This window comes from Terrapene carolina, unplaced genomic scaffold (assembly GCF_002925995.2).
Source record: "Terrapene carolina triunguis isolate 2854851 unplaced genomic scaffold, T_m_triunguis-2.0 Scaffold212, whole genome shotgun sequence".
Taxonomy (NCBI): domain Eukaryota; kingdom Metazoa; phylum Chordata; order Testudines; family Emydidae; genus Terrapene; species Terrapene triunguis.
The window spans coordinates 652,560-665,450 of NW_020664563.1; the positions used below are offsets into that span (position 1 = coordinate 652,560).

The 12,891-nt window shown below is 45.1% G+C and overlaps 1 protein-coding gene across 2 annotated transcripts in view; it reads left to right on the forward strand.

Moving 5' to 3' along the window:
• Nucleotides 1-12,891, forward strand: part of ATF6 (activating transcription factor 6) — a 367,785-nt gene that overhangs the window by 252,754 nt on the left and 102,140 nt on the right. The window lies entirely within an intron of this gene.

Below are 12,891 nucleotides of genomic sequence, written 5' to 3' on the forward strand. Positions count from 1 at the left end.
GGGTAGTAGGGGAGGGTGGGGTGGTTGGTTTGCAGGGAAGTAGAGTTGTTTAATATCTTTATTAATGATCTGGAGGATGGTGTGGACTGCACTCTCAGCAAGTTTGCAGATGACACTAAACTAGGAGGCGTGGTAGATACACTAGAGGGTAGGGATCGGATACAGAGGGACCTAGACAAATTAGAGGATTGGGCCAAAAAAAACCTGATGAGGTTCAACAAGGATAAGTGCAGAGTCCTGCACTTAGGACGGAAGAATCCCATGCACTGCTACAGACTAGGGACCGAATGGCTAGGTAGCAGTTCTGCAGAAAAGGACCTAGGGGTCACAGTGGACGAGAAGCTGGATATGAGTCAACAGTGTGCTCTTGTTGCCAAGAAGGCTAACGGCATTTTGGGCTGTATAAGTAGGGGCATTGCCAGCAGATCGAGGAACGTGATCGTTCCCCTTTATTTGACATTGGTGAGGCCTCATCTGGAATACTGTGTCCAGTTTTGGGCCCCACACTACAAAAAGGATGTGGAAAAATTGGAAAGAGTCCAGCGGAGGGCAACAAAAATGATTAGGGGTCTGGAGCACATGACATATGAGGAGAGGCTGAGGGAACTGGGATTGTTTAGTCTCCAGAAGAGAAGAATGAGGGGGGATTTGATAGCAGCCTTCAACTACCTGAAGGGGGGTTCCAAAGAGGATGGAGCTCGGCTGTTCTCAGTGGTGGCAGATGACAGAACAAGGAGCAATGGTCTCAAGTTGCAGTGGGGGAGGTCTAGGTTGGATATTAGGAAAACCTATTTCACTAGGCGGGTGGTGAAGCACTGGAATGGGTTACCTAGGGAGGTGGTGGAATCTCCATCCTTAGAGGTTTTTAAGGCCCGGCTTGACAAAGCCCTGGCTGGGATGATTTAGTTGGGATTGGTCCTGCTTTGAGCAGGGGTTTGGACTAGATAGATTACCTCCTGAGGTTTCTTCCAACCCTAATCTTCTATGATTCTATGCTTGGCCCTCTTGTACTGAGCATCCCACAATGTCATTGGAATCAGTGTGAGCAAAAGGTGCTTATCACCTACCAGATGAGGCTCTATATGCTAGAATGTCACGAATGGTGTCATGGAGAAGTATGATCCAGACAATAAATAAAACAAATGGATCTGTCACCTTGGAAATGTCTTCGCTAGTACCCCTTACATACCTTCCGAATCTGTCAGTTTGCTGTATCTAGCATACATCATCACAGCATCTTAAGGGTTCCCAGGTAAATTAAATCCACGTAGAAAGGTCCCTAATAAACTTCATGGAGTTCTTCTCTTCTCCCATTTCTGATTAGAACCAAAGTAGAGCTGTGATAGTATCTTGTGTTTTTAAGCATTATTGAAAGTTGGAAATCCCAGCAAATTTGCAAAGTGCTATGAATACAGTATTTTATTTTTGTAAACCACATCTTTGTAAATGGCTTCTGTGGCTGCTTGACATGATTGCATCACATTCCGCAGGAAGTTTACAGAAATAGTTCAGATTGGTTTGATACTTTTGAATCCATGATAATGTGTGCATAACTGGCCTTGAAAATTCATAATGGAAAAGCACGAGGCAGATTTACAGATTTTAAGGCCAGAAGGGGCCATAGTCTCGGTGTGACCTGCTGCATAACACAAGCTAAAGAATTTCAGTGAATGACTTCAGCAACGTGTCCCTGGCACCAGGTCCCTTATTTATTAAAAAAAAAAAATCATAAGAGATGCTGAAACTCTGGTATTTTCTTTCCCTGGGATGTAAAAGGAACCCCCTCCAGATCCCATTGGGCTATGGCTTTTAAGACATAGGGGGCAGTGTGGAGCTGCACTGCCCCAGAAGAAACTCTGGAGACGTCATACCTTAGAGAGAGTCATTCTCTCCTGGGGAGGTCCTTTGTGCGTAAGAGGAATGTAATCTGTTCCATCCAGCCTGGGCCAGCACAGAGGGGAATGCTTAGGTACCACAGTGATGTGTGCAATATGAGAACACAAACAGACCAGAGACGTGGCATTCTGAGTGCTCTCCAGCTGTGCCTGACTGGATATGAGGAGATAAAAGGCTTCTCTTCATGTGAACCTTTGTGTTTAAAACATGTGCCTAAAAACTGGCCTGGGAAGGTGGAACAAATGTACAGCTTTTCAGTAGGAACAATAAAAATGAGAGCTGTGGGTCTAGCTTGAAAAGCTGTGGGCTGATGTTTCTGTCAATGACAAGGACGTGAGTGAGTCTCTGTACACTTATGCCTTTAAAGAGCTTCCTTCTTGCTTTTTTCAATGTAATTTGGTGTTTATGATCTGGGAGAGTATTGAGCCTGCTGCTTAGATTCATGGAATTGGCAGGCAACTGGCCATGGACAAATTATGGAAGGCTCCAAAGCCCCATTATGGACAGGGCCGGCTCCAGGCACCAGCTTGCCACGCAGGTGCTTGGGGCGGCCACTCCGGAGAGGGGCGGCACGTCCAGCTATTCGGTGGCAATTCAGCGGACGGTCCCTCACTCCCGCTCGGAGCGAAGGACCTCCCGCTGAATTGCCGCTGCAGATCGCGATTGTGGCTTTTTTTTTTTTTTTTTTTTTTTGCACCGCTTGGGGCGGCAAAAACCCTGGAGCCGGCCCTGATTATGGACCCAGTTATCAGGGGCCACCTTCTTATCGTTGTAGAATGAACTGTTCTCCATAGACCGTGTCCATCAACCTTTACCTGTTCCTTTTACCCCTGTCACGCTGCAAACTGGGGTCCAAATAAATTGTTGCTGGCACCTGGGAATGCCTTTTGCTAAGGAAACATCCAGCATTAGTGATGAAACATGTACAATGCTCATTTATTTGCCTCCGTTTCTGACACTATAGTTAGAGTTGAATCTCCACTTTTGATTGCCTGCATGAATGATTTTCCTCACCCCTTACCCAAAAAATTACCCTCTGACTTGTTTCTCCTCCCTGGTTACTGTGAGCTGTTTTCAAATTCTAAGTCTTCTAGGCTACGTCTTCACTACCCGCCTGAATCGGAGGGTAGAAATCGATCTCTCAGGGATCGAATTATCGCATCTCGTCGGGACCCGACAATCGATCCCCGAATCGACGCTTGTACTCCACCAGCACAGGTAGGAGTAAGCGCCGTCGACGGGGGAGCCGCGGAGGTCGATTTGCCGCCATCCTCACAGTGGAGTAAGTCGGCTCGGATACGTCGAATTCAGCTAAGCTATTCGCGTAGCTGAATTTGCGTATCTTAAATCGACCCCCCCACCCCACCCCCCCGTAGTGAAGACGTAGCCCTAGAGAGGACCATGTGCCAGCGTACTGGACTATTGCATGCATTGTTATCCCTGAAGATAAAGGGATATGGGCAGGTAGTTTAAGCTAAACAATTAGGGGAAGAAATCTCAGAGGCAGTTAGGCATCCAGCTCCCAGTGCTACTCAATGGAGTTAGGCACCTACCTGACATTTGTGCCTGTGAAAATCTCCCTTATCTGTTTTATTGGTGAAACAACCAATGAATTGCAGTCCATTTCTTGGAGTGATTTATCCCCTCCTCTGCAGCGTTGGAAATCCATATGGAACAGACCTTTTGTTAAAAAAAAACTGGATAGACATGAGACTTAGCTAGAAACAGTCTGGTCTGGGAGAAATGAAGAAAAGGAAGCAAACATCACAAATGATTAAATGAAACGTGCTTTTCAAAATCCTCCTGTTTTAATCATGAAAGTTGTTACTGGTAACATAGGTAAAGATTTGTTTTACCATTATTCCTTTGGCTGCTTTTTTAATGAGAAGAGACAGTAATAATTTTTTTAGCCTTTTGAATGTCCTCCAGGACCTGCATTCTCCCAATGAGCACTTGTAATGCAGTGCACATTGCACAGCTCAAAGCATGTCCATCAGGGATGGATTTGGCCCACTGTAACTTGAATTAAAGCTTTGGTTTTTTTGAACTAACATTTTGGGAAGAAAAAAAGGGGGGGTTGAATGTTGGCCCCACTCACGGCTGCCAGACCACCACGTAGATGTTAGGCTGCGTAGGAGCTTTGCCTGGCCTTGCTGCCAAGATGTACAGAGACCCACCCAGCCCTGAATTAAAGTCACTGGTTAGATCTGGGGGTTTGATGCTAAAACCCAGTCTGGCTGCTGATTGGGAACAGCATTTGTTTCCTATTGTTCTGTTACATAGGTATGGAGTTTTTTATGCAGCACTCATTTTGTCACATTTTTGCAGTCCTGTTGGTGGGGTTTACACTGATGGGGAGGTAGAGTGCATGCAGATATTTGAGTTAAAATATATAAATAAAGAAATGTATTGAATCAACTCTGGTCAGAGCACTGGGCGGAAGTGACAGAGCATCTCCTCTCCCTGTCTCTGCTCACACCTTTCACCTCCCACAGTATGGAACGCAGAGCACCCCTTCCAGAAGCTAAATATTTAGGCTCTAATTCTTCTTGACACTAAGTCCCCTTTGCACCACTCTGGCAACGTACAAGGACCTTATAGCAGACATAAATTACCCAGAGTGAGGGAAAGGGGATCAGTGTAGATGAAAACAAGACCCTTAATACTCAAACCCAGTTCAAAAGGCATTTTGCTCAAAGTTGTAACTGTGTATATATGTACAACAACACCTTTCCTCTAAGGACCTCAAAGCATTTCCCAAGCATTGCTGCCAGGACCCCTGCCAGGGAAGTAATATCCCCATTCTACAGAGGTGGAAATGGAAGCATAAAGAGGTGAAGGGACATAGTGAAACATTGGCAAGGACAGGAATAGTGTTCTTAACCCTCAAGTCCATCATTTTAACCAAAAAGTTTAAGGGTAAGAAATACTTCTTACCTAGATAAGTTCAAATCTCTGCAATATTTGTATGGCTGAATTATCTTCTGCAACTGAGTGAAGTCATTGCTGTTAGTTTTCTCATTTCCCTGTGCCACTAGCTCAGCAGGCATATTTCTCTGTAAGCAGATTAAAACACACACACACAAAACAGTCTCCTCCAGGACTTTCCCAGCAAGGAGCTTTGAGTGCATTCCTGGGGTTTGGGATTCATTGTAGGTTGACACCTCCTCAGAATACAAGTGTAGTGTGCAGAATTGAAGTGCTTACTGGTGATCTATACAGTGCACCCAAATAACAATGATTTCGGCCAAGAGACAGCCTGTTCCTGTATTCCTTTCATTCACACTCTTCTTCCACCACCCCCTACCCCCCCCCCCATTCTCCCTTCTCAGATCCTTTGTTTTATCTCCTTCTCTTTTCCTCATTACCACCTTGCTGCTTTTGTCACCACCACCTGTTTTCTTCCACTCTTCCTCTTGCCTCCCCCATGTCTCTACATACATGTGCTAACCTATCCTTATCTGTATTTTGCTAGCCAATTGGCAGCAGTCCAAAACCTGCCATCAAATGAGGTTGTTAATGGAAGAGGAGAAAGAGAAGGGACTTTAAACAGCTGGATGCTGTGTGAGCATTGAGCTAATGCTGTTTGAGTGTATTTCTCAGAAATCAGATTCAAAACCAATTCTGGCTCTCCTATACTGTTCACAAACAAGCTGCAAAGGATATACTCTGTTTGCTGCATAGAATGTATCCTAAGACAGGTTCCATGTTAGGTAGATGGTGCAAGAGATGTGATGCTGCCAGTGGGTATTTGTTGGGTTGAATGATTTTGTTGGCCTCTTTATATAATATGAGGGGATTAGTATACATGCTTTAGAATAATTTGTAACTGTGGCTGGATGAAACGTTGCAATGGAATCACTGGAGTTCTGTTTTTACTGTAGAAAAACAAAGTCTTTTATACCATTTTGAATAAACTGTACAGGGAAAACTCTTGAATTCTCTCCAAGCAAAGACAGGCTAGTTTAATTAGCCATTGTTCAGCTTTCACCAGCACGTGCACCCTCATGCAGGCATGTCCTCTGCCTCCTTTGCTTGAATAAGTCACAGATCATAGACGAAAGAGGAAAAACACTTTCCTTTTTCCTTGTGTGGCATTCCAGTGTTGCTCTTGTTAGCTGCATAACTTCTGCACAGGAAAGACTGGCATGCTGCTATGTGCATTGCCTAACGTCTTATGTTGGAAGCCAGTATTTGCATTAAGGAAAGTTTCTTTCCTGTTTGATGAGTTACACAGTTATAATGGTTTGCAATGCAAATATTTGCTATTGTTTTGTAACTTGGGATACAGATAAGTGAAACTAATACATGCAACATCCTCCAAGCTATACATAAGGTCAAAAAACCAAACACATTCTTACTACTCTAATATCTATCTGAACAATACTGACACACAGGTGAGTGTCACCGTGCTTCAGTGGGTTACAGCTGAGGATGCCAGATTCAGGACAAACTGCTGAGAAATAGGGCAGACTCACCCCAGACTTATGGTTATTCTATCATTAGATATATCAAGTCAGTAACAAAAGTAAACTTCTGTCTCACCACACTGGTTAACAAGAAGTCAGAAATGCAGTGTCCTTAGGCATCCCAGCCTTTATTTCTCCACCCAGACACTAGACTTTATGATGAGTGGTTACTGAAAACCATTTTAATCAAACAAGGGTTCTTCTGATCTCAAGAGATCAGCCACATCATCTGGTGAACATATAACTCAAATCTTACCGAATAATCATGCTGTTGCTAATTCTTTAGTAGCTAAAATCTAAAGGTTTATTTATAAGAGAAAAGAAGAAGAGAGTTAAAATGGTTAATAGATCATATACATACAATCATTGCAAAGTTCTTATATCAGGTTTGTAGCAGTGATGTTACAAACTGCTGGCTTGTAAAGTCTCTGGTAACTTCCAAAAAAATGGAAGGTCCACAGTCCATAGTCAATATGCTCTTTTCAGTTATAAATCCACAATTCCAGAGTGTCAGGGCAGGAAAGAGGCAACATGGAGATGATTCAAGGGAGTCCAGGGTCATATGAGCATGTCACCTGCCCTTACATGGGTTGCTAACTCACAGGGGCAGCCATTGGCCACTTGGAGGCTAAGGCATCCACAGGAAGACTTGCTGGACAGGATAAGTTTCTTCTATGGCCCATTGTGAGAGTTAATTGTCTTTAAGGGGCCACCAACACAAAGCTGTTTGGCTTCAATGTAGATTTTACCTGGTGGGTGTTACCCCAGGAACAAACACTTCTTTGACTGCTGTCCCTGTGTGTGCTCCACTTTAGGTGTTCGTGCGCCCCTGCGCTCGTAATCAGAGATTTTTGGTAGCAGTGCCCGGTTGGGTCGCACATGCGTGGTCCCTGTCTCGCGGTCCCCGTCTCGCACCCCCTTGGGCGGTTAACTGGCCCTCCCATGCCCCAGTTCCTTCTCTACCGCACTTGGCTACAAGTCAGAGCACTTAGCAGTGCCTTTCTACTTAGTTCTTTTAGCCTATTTACTACCATTATTAGTTTAGATAGTTTACTTGTTTTGTTTTTTCTTTGTCCCCATCACCTCTTCTAATATATATATATATATATATTATTGTTTAAAGTTAGGTTTCAGTTGGCCCTTTAAGATAGTCAGCCTCTCTGAGGGCAAACGCCTCCATGGACAGGAATGCCTGGTTCTCTGGACTTTAAATGTTGCCTCACCTGCAGGCTTTTGATACCTGTTTCGAACGGGCACGCTCAGAGTGTTCACTGCCTAGGCAAAAAACACATAACACAGAAGTGGCTTCATTGCCTCAAGTTAACTGCTGAAACAAAAAAGGCTAGCGACTTGCAACTCAAACTCCTTCTCATGGAGAAGTCTCTCAGACCTGCATCTGAGCCTGAAGCGCGGACCCCACCTGGACAAGCCTCGCCAACCACAGTTTCTGACAAGGGTCCCTCCTCCACCCAGACTTCTGATCAACCTGCTAAAAAAGTGTCTAAAAAGCGGGTAACTACATCCCCAACGTAGGAATCCTCCAAGAAGTGCCATTCCGTGAACAGGCAAACAGCATTAGCACCGACCTCACTGTCAGTGCCTGGAGCCGATATAGTGGGACCATCCAACTAAGGACTCTAAAAGAGCCAGCTCGGACACAGACACTAAGGGGAAATCAAAACCCCATTCCTCGGCACCAACTCAGCCAAAGCCGCAATCAACACACAGCGGCACAGCACCAGTGCAGACTGTGGCTCACTCCTGGAACCCCAATGCATGCTCAATGCACACACCGGCACAGCCTACAGTGCCGACATATATGTTGCGGCTCCCAGTACCGCGGATCACACAGCCTACGGTGCAGATCCTGCAGACACCACAACGATTAATTTGCCAGCAAATTAAAGAAGTATAGATTGGATGAATGGATAGAAAGATGGCTAGATTGTCGGGCTCAACTGGTAGTGATCAACGGCTCAATGTCTAGTTGGCAGCCGGTATCAAGCGGACTGCCCCAGGGGTCGGTCCTGGGGCCAGTTTTGTTCAACATCTTTATTAATGATCTCGATGATGGGATTCATTGCACCCTCAGCAAGTTCACAGATGACACTACACTGGGCGAAGAGGTAGATATGCTGGAGGGTAGGGATAGGGTCCAGAGTGACCTAGACAAATTGGAGGATTGGGCCAAAAGAAATCTGATGAGGTTCAACAAGGACAAGTGCAGAGTCCTGCACTTAGGAAGGAAGAATCCCATGCACCGCTACAGGCTGGGGACCGACTGGCTAAGCAGCAGTTCTGCAGAAAAGGAACTGGGGATTACAGTGGACGAAAAGCTGGATATGAGTTAGCAGTGTGCCCTCGTTGCCAAGAAGGCCAACGGCATATTGGGCTGTATTAGTAGGAGCATTGCCAGGAGATCGAGGGAAGTGATTATTCCCCTCTATTCGGCACTGGTGAGGCCACACTTGGAGTATTGCATCCAGTTTTGGTCCCCCCACTACAGAAGGGATGTGGACAAATTGGAGAGAGTGCAGCGTAGGGCAACAAAAATGATTAGGGGGCTGGGGCACATGACTTACGAGGAGAGGCTAAGGGAACTGGGATTATTTAGTCTGGAGAAGAGAAGAGTGAGGGGGGATTTGATAACAGCAGTTACCCGAAGGGGGGTTCCAAAGAGGAGGAGCTTGGCTGTTGTCAGTGGTGGCAGATGACAGAACAATGGTCTCAGAAGCAAAGGTCTCAAGTTGCAGTGGAGGAGGTTTAGGTTGGATATTAGGAAACACTATTTCACTAGGACCGTGGTGAAGCACTGGAATGGGTTACCTAGGGAGGTGGTGGAATCTCCATCCTTAGAGGTTTTTAAGACCCGGCTTGACAAAGTCTTGGCTGGGATGATTTAGTTGGTGTTGGTCCTGCTTTGAGCAGGGGATTGGACTAGATGACCTCCTGAGGTCTCTTCCAACCCTAATATTCTATGATTCTATGACTTCCCAGCAGAGGCCATCCTACAGAACCTCACACTTCCTGACCTTATTAAACTGTTTATTTGTGATAGATCCTTACAAGTTCGAAATACTCTAAATGTAACTGAATTTTTGCATTGGTTAGAAGGATCCAAGGAGCATGCGCATATGCCACTTAACAGCTTTACTGTTATGGCTGGTTCTCTGGCTCGGAGGGCAAGGATGCCACTCATACAGGGTGATTTTGTAAAGGCAATATATTTGAAGAATGGTGACTAATAAATAACGTTCTTTGCTACAGTTTGCACTCTGCCTGTTTTTGTTGGGCTCCCTCTCTAGTGGTGTAGTAGTGCTGAGGAGTCATCAGCATTTGCTTGTGTGTCCAGTGTAGATGGCCTGATCTCTTGGAAGCAGGCTTTTAGGAACTCTGGGTTAGCATTTTGTCAGAGAAGTAGAGAATCTGGATTATATCCTTTTCGATTTTCCTGGATCTCACTCACGTGCCTTCCATAAATTACATGTTATTGCAATTACAGTTTACAGTCACAAAACTAATAGTCTCCAGCTGTAATACGGAACAGAACTTTGCTGAGGTGGAGGTGAAGGGGGGCTCAAATGGAAAATAGCAGGTTATAGACGAAGAGCATGGGTATGTCTGTATATATGCAAATGATAGGCAGGTGGACACAAAGGGGTTTCTCAGTAACTTAGATCAAATAGTATTTTTAAAACATCTGACTTTTGTTAGTTTTATTGAAGGAGCTGATAGAAGGAAAGTTGATCCCTAACCTGATGTCCAATCTCATTACCAAACATCACAGGAACTCCGCAGCCAAAACTGGCTAGTCTTTTCTTCATGGTAGCACAGAACTGCAGTGTGCACACATTCAGGAGATTTTTTTTTTTTTTCACTTCACATCAAGTTCCGCAAATCATGGAAATGATTATCAAAGCTCTTTAAAAGCTTTAAAACTCCTATGTGATTTTAACCAAAATTATTTACTTAAACCTTGAATTTTGTTCCTCACAAGCTATTACTTTGGTTTTTAAATTAAAAAAAAATCCTACCACCTATCAATCCCCTCCATTGCAGCAAGGCTGAATTTCTGATGTCTCATCATATTCCTGTGATTTGTTTAGCTTTGCACTGTACCTGGAGCAACTGTACTGCATTCAGAGGAATGCCAGTGATATATAATGTTCCTGAGTTAGGGTGCTTTGTAAGTCAAAGATGGGATACAAAAGGGTCACAGATGGAAGTGAAGCGTATTTGACCTGTGCTAATGGCAGAGTTACAGAGGACCTGTAAGACTAGGAATAGCTTATCATATCCAGGCAGCCTGAAGCTATTCAGGAGCAGTTGATCTTTTTATTAACAGGGTTAGAAGACACATCTCTGGGAGGCGGAAAGCTGGCATGCCCATCAACCTATGAAAAGTTCAGCTTCCTTTGAGGAAGTTAGAATTCTCTGAGGATTGTATAGCTACTTGAGCTGTGTTTACACTAATCCATTACCTAATTTTTTACTTCTAAAAAGAAATTTGAACGGAAAATAAGCTTTAATGTAGTGTGTATTGCATCCAAGAACTGTGTGGTCTAGTGGCTTACAGTAGGGAGTGGGAATCGGAACTTTTGAATTCTCCTAGTTCTACCACTGTCTGACTCTGAAGCCTTGAACAAGTAAGTAATTTAACCTGTTTGACTACAGTTTGCCCTACAGTGGTACTTTCCTTCATACTTCATTAGAGTGTTGTGAGGATGGAGCTATATAACGGCAATAAATGCTTTTAAGGGGGTCAGATTTGAATGCAATGTGTTTAAAATTGATAACTTGTAACCCCTGAGGGGATCCTGATTTGGGCAGCTCATGGTGGGCAGGAGCTTGTAGAGGAGAATCTATTTGCCCTTCCTCACTGTCCTCATCATCGCTCAAAAAGGGTGGAGCAGAGTGCGGTGGAGTTGCAAGTGCTGAACGTGATGGGGTCGTCTCGGTGCCGAGGATGGGAGAGTCAGGTAGATCTGACTAAGAGATCTTTGTGCCATAGGAATTCATAGAATCATAGAATATTAGGGTTGGAAGAGACCTCTGGAGTGTAAACCCAAAATTGTATTGTCTTGCGCTGCACAGAAAACTGTATAGTGTAAGCTTATTATGCTTATAAGAAGCACACGGAATCTTTTAAAGGGGATAAGGCAATACACCACGTTTATTGAGAGTACAATTTAAGCATTAAAACCAGCATGCTTCCATTCACACACACACACATACACCAAAACTATAAAATCCAGCTGCAGAACCTTATCAGTCCTTAGTGTTGCTCGGTCAGTTCCAGTGGCCAGCTGAAACTGCACATGAGGGAGTGGAGCTGGGCCTCCGTCGAACATGTTCGAAGCTCCGATGTTGATGCAGAACGAACCCAAAGTCCCATGGCAATACACCCTTCTTTTATAGTAATAAGTTCCCATACAAGTCTCTGGACCTCCCTGTGTCACACTGGAGCTGTTAATCACGAGTTAGTCAAGGTTGCTCCAATTAGCATTATTTGGGTTGTTACTGGGAGTTATCCACAGCTGTTTCTTATCTCGTACCTCTGGCTCCACTCTTTATCTTGTCCTTGGGGTTTATGCCTTTGCTTCAGGGTCGTCAATCTGCCATCCGGGGGAAAGTTGGTGCCTCGCGACTCCTTGGGTATGTCTACACTATGGGATTAATCCGAATTTACAGAATTCGATTTTTGGCAACCGATTGTATAAAGTTGAGTGTATGCGGCCACACTAAGCACATTAATTCGGCGGTGTGCGTCCATGTACCGAGGCTAGCGTCGACTTCCGGAGTGTTGCACTGTGGGTAGCTATCCCATAGCTATCCCATAGTTCCCGCAGTCTCCTCCGCCCATTGGAATTCTGGGTTGAGATCCCAATGCCCGATGGGGCCAAAAACATTGTCGCAGGTGGTTCTGGATACATCCTCCCCCTCCCTCTGGGAAAGCAACGGCAGACAACCGTTTCGCGCCTTTTTTCCTGGGTGAACAGTGCAGACGCCATACCACGGCAAGCATGGAGCCTGCTCAGCTCAAGACAGCAGTCATGAACGTTGTAAACACCTCGCATGTTATCGTGCAGTTTATGCTGAACCAGAACCTGAAAAACCAGGCGAGGAGGAGTCAGCTACGGCAGCGCGGCGACGAGAGTGATGAGGACATGGACACAGAATTCTATCAAACCGTGGGCCCTGGCGCTTTGGAGATCATGCTGTTAATGGGGCAGGTTATAGCCGTGGAATGCCGATTCTGGGCCCGGGAAACAAGCACAAACTGGTGGGACCTCATAGTGTTGCAGGTGTGGGACGATTCCCAGTGGCTGCGAAACTTTCGCATGCGTAAGGGCACTTTCATGGAACTTTGTGACTTGCTTTCCCCTGCCCTAAAGCGCCAGAATACCAAGATGAGAGCAGCCCTCACAGTTGAGAAGCGAGTGGCGATAGCCCTGTGGAAGCTTGCAACGCCAGACAGCTACCGGTCAGTCGGGAATCAATTTGGAGTGGGCAAATCTACTGTGGG